General features: G+C 32.6%; 1 long non-coding RNA gene across 1 annotated transcript; it reads right to left on the reverse strand.

Moving 5' to 3' along the window:
* Nucleotides 1-254: 254 nt before the first annotated feature.
* On the reverse strand, nt 255-3877 carry LOC148650186 (uncharacterized). Its single transcript, XR_015926238.1, has 3 exons — nt 3783-3877; nt 3200-3481; nt 255-483 (listed from the first exon to the last, which is right to left on the reverse strand). It is a non-coding gene; the product is annotated as an uncharacterized LOC148650186 (long non-coding RNA).
* Nucleotides 3878-4218: the final 341 nt, after the last annotated feature.

Here is a 4218-nt window from a genome sequence, read left to right on the forward strand (position 1 = left end):
TAATTCTGAAATAAGAGAAAATGAGATAACTCACATGCCCGCTGTACAGGTACGAATAAGGAGGCACATGTTATCTTAGAAAAGCTCCAAAGAAGTTCTGAGAGGCGGGTGGCAGCAGGATAAAGTTTTTTTCAATCACTTTAACAAAAGTCTGGTCCCCTTCTGTAAGATGATAGATTCCTCCCAGGAAGCTGTTGTCTAGGATGTCTTCTTTATAATTTCTGCAGTGGTACATCTTGGAGCTCATGAGCTCTAGGTCTCCCAGATACCTCTGTGTTGACTTGTAAACACCGTGCTTAAGGGTTCCTTTGGCTGAAGTTTTATAATCCAGCTGACCATAAAAGATTTTTGAGTAAATGAAGTAATAGCCTTCAGTCTTGATGACCAGGGAACTATCCTTATAGTCTATCCCATGCGTGAAGACATGTTCATTCACACTTTCCCAGAATATCTTTCCTTCTTTGCTGGCAGTGCGGTTATAGCCTGGAAAACAAGAAGCATCCAAACTGTTACTCTGACAATGAATCCTTTCCTAGATCTATATCATGTTTGTGTAATGATCTTTATTAGTTTAGTATATCTTTCCAGTAAATGTGAAATGACCATGGCTGTAGTTTTATCAATTACATTTAGAATTTCTAAGGTTAATCTGACAGATTCTCATGGTGCTGAACTTAATAAGCAATTTCACCAGCAGCAATATCACCCTCCAACTCACAACTCACAACTGACATCCAATAAAGACCAGTTTCAAGTATTGAACCTCGTTAAGAGAGCATGTCATTCTGTTGTTGTTTTTTTCCTGTATTAAGATTCCCACTTTTAAAAATGGCTTCTCCTGGCTAGTGGATGTATTTCTAGAATATGGATATAGGTTTCCCATTCACGTTGTAGCATCCACATTAATAACGAGATTCAACTGTAGGTCATATTCTGTTGGTTTAGAAGACAAATTTATTCAGACCTGTGTAGGTGTTATATAAGATTTGAATACCTGGTAAGAGATGCCTTGTTTGTAAAATATACTGTATAACTTGTGTGTTTTATGATCATGTTGTGTGTTTACAGTAGTTTGTGTGTTTCGTTATTAAAAGTATTTGATTAACACAGTGTGACTGAAAGCTCTAAGTAATACTCTTTTCACGAACACTGTGCAGTAGAACAAAGAGCTGAGGTGCCTATTATTATGCCACTCAGGTATATTATTGGAAAAATCTTATACAATATGAGGGATATGATTATTTAATTTACTGTGCTTGGTGACAAATCAGCTTGATCATTTCTGATATTTACAATTTTCTTAACCCTATTTGTAACCATATATTCCTGAATTATAGAGAATTATTTGAATTAGGAAGCTGGCAGTCTGCCAAGCTAACTGAAAACCTTAGTAAAGATAAACTAAATTTTGCTTAATGTTTTTGTAAAGAAACTTAATTTAAAGAAACACTTTTTTTCTGTGATTGATTAAATATGCACATGAACATTTTGTTAATGTATTTTTGTTTAATACTATAGCATGTAGTTGACCAATTCATGTTATAAAATACTAAATGGAAATGGCTAATCTCTTCCTGCTCTTTTTAAAAAGTAACCATAGTGTAACGTTCTGATTAAGAGATGTAAACAATAAATCTTTTCTAATTTGGGTTTTGTAGGCTGACAATTAAAAAAAACAGAACTGCAGTTAAAAAGTAGCTAGAGAACTTTTTTGGCTCCAAATGAAAAGATACCATCAACACAACGGTATTCAGCTCAATAAATTCCATCAACCCAGGAAAACATAATTATGTATACATGGGGAATATAAAAAAAGTATTTATTTCACACAAATAGAATAGTTTCCTTGATGCAATTTGTAATGGCTTCTAAAAAAATATTTGACATTTTCTTCAATCAGATCAAGATTTTGGTGTTCATTGTGCTTTGGCTTACTACATCTAAAACATTCGAGACAAGAGAATCTAGTTGAAATATACATTTGCGTGCAAATCTAAATTTTAAAAGGAAAGTGATCAGATGAAACAACAGGTGCTTGCCAGGTCTGAATCAATAACTAACAACATCTGACTTTTTCATATTAGAATATATTATGATAAATAGATTAATGTGCAGTAACTTTATACATTGGATAGCAACTGCTATACAAGTTTTCGTTTATACAAGATGTAGAAATTCCTTCCTGTTTTTTTTTCCATTTAATAAACAGATTTTAACTCTTAGAGTGAAGTGAAGCAGTACAGTGATTCTTTTTTTTCTCATCTCCTCATCTTCTCAGATGAGGAATTGATTTTTGACATTTTAACTTCTTTATAATAAAGTCTGGTGTGTGTTATGTGTGTGTAGTACAGGATTGTACCTATTGTTTATACATTTACTAATGACTGGAATGATGTAGGTGCTGCACTATACTGTACCATAAATGAGCAGGAATATTATTGTTTTCATATTTAAATTTAATAGATTTTTACTGTATTCAAGTGAAATCTTGGTGTTTTATAGGATTGTTTAGTTCTGAACTAATTGGAGGTTATAACACAGGAAGTAATGGGAATTTAATTTAGTTTAATTTAATTTAGTTTTCACTGTCAGAGTAGTTTTTGAGTAATGAATTAAATTTACATAGCAAGAGATTTCCTTAGTATATTATGTAATATAATATACCACAAACTTTTGATACATTTGGTTGTTGGGGATTCATCTTATATTTCAAGACACTTTTGTGGGTCTAATTTATTTGATTTTGTTTATGAGAATAAGAATAATGCTCTCAAAATCATATTTTTGTAGAAAATGTATAATATACATTTTCATTTTAAAATTGATAATAAAATAGGTCATATTAAATGCATATAACTTTACTGGCAAATATTTAGAATATACATATCTATATCTATAACATCTATAATATCTATAACAATATAAATATAATATTTCTTGAGAAATAGTTTTGGATGATTTTATAGCATTGCATATTGTAATCACATTATTTAAAATATTTGTAGGATATTTTTAGTCCATGAATTCTTACAGTCCTTGAAATATATTACATATCCTGTATGTAATATGTCATAATGTACCATATCCTATAAATATGATTGTGAAATCTATTGTGTTACCACATACAGAAAATGTACTTTAAATAAATACATTGTATATATTTTGCTGTAAGGGTACAGATTTTACACACAGTACTTACTGTGTTTCTCATCCACAGGCAGTAAATGGAGAGCCCCTCAAAGAGAAGACCAGTGAGCAGCACTACAATCAGCACTAAAAGCAACTTAATGGTAACCCTGCTCCTTCTTTTCTGATGTCCTGGTGGATTATGGCCATCTTTGTTGTCTCTAACTTTCATTTCTGTGCACAATGGTCCACTGGGGGCCATTCTTCAGAACACTTGATAGACAAAACCGGAAAGCCCAATTAGTCAAATTAAAAGCCCATGACCGTTAAATGTTAATGTTTCCAGAAGTGATCGCTGTTAAAGGAATAATGGAAAAATTTACAGAATAATCTCATTATCAAGGTTAGATGCCCTTAGAAATCCATGACTGGCATCCCAAGAAGAATGTATAGAATCATGCCTTTATATATGCAGATATATGAAAGCTAATTGGACCAAACAAGATGTCCGACTGTAAAGTCTGCCAGTGTCCAAGTACTGTATACCTCAAAAGATCATAGGGCTTCCAGTTCAAAAAACACATCCAACAATACTATTCACAATCTTAAGAAAGACTCAAAATAAGCAAAAAGATTATGATCTTGTTAAAACTGACCTTATTAACCTTCATCAATTATCACAAGGTATTATTAAGGTATTATTGTACGTTGCAGTAGGTGTTTCTCCTAAACAGATCTTCGCAGCTCTTTCAGTTCTAAATGTTTGCTCAGTATCTACGCTACAGGCACACTGTATTTATGTGTTAGATCTACTTACCCACAGATCGTCATGTGGTTATCTGTCTCTATACCAAAAATTCATTATTGGGCACATCCTGCACATGTGCTGAATGTGTAGTTTAAATAAGTCTGGCAGGAAAGGAATTGTTCCTGCGGTTGTCACCAAATGAGTTTAAGAAAAAAACTGTTTGAAAATTGAAATTGAAAATAAACAGTTAAACTACCACATGAGTACAGAGAGAAGGGTGCTGTTGTATCAGTAGCCCTTATCAAACAGCTGTATTGGGAAATCTGCACTTTGGTGCATTGGGA

Source organism: Lepisosteus platostomus, chromosome 13 (assembly GCF_059453375.1).
Source record: "Lepisosteus platostomus isolate fLepPlt1 chromosome 13, fLepPlt1.hap1, whole genome shotgun sequence".
Taxonomy (NCBI): domain Eukaryota; kingdom Metazoa; phylum Chordata; class Actinopteri; order Semionotiformes; family Lepisosteidae; genus Lepisosteus; species Lepisosteus platostomus.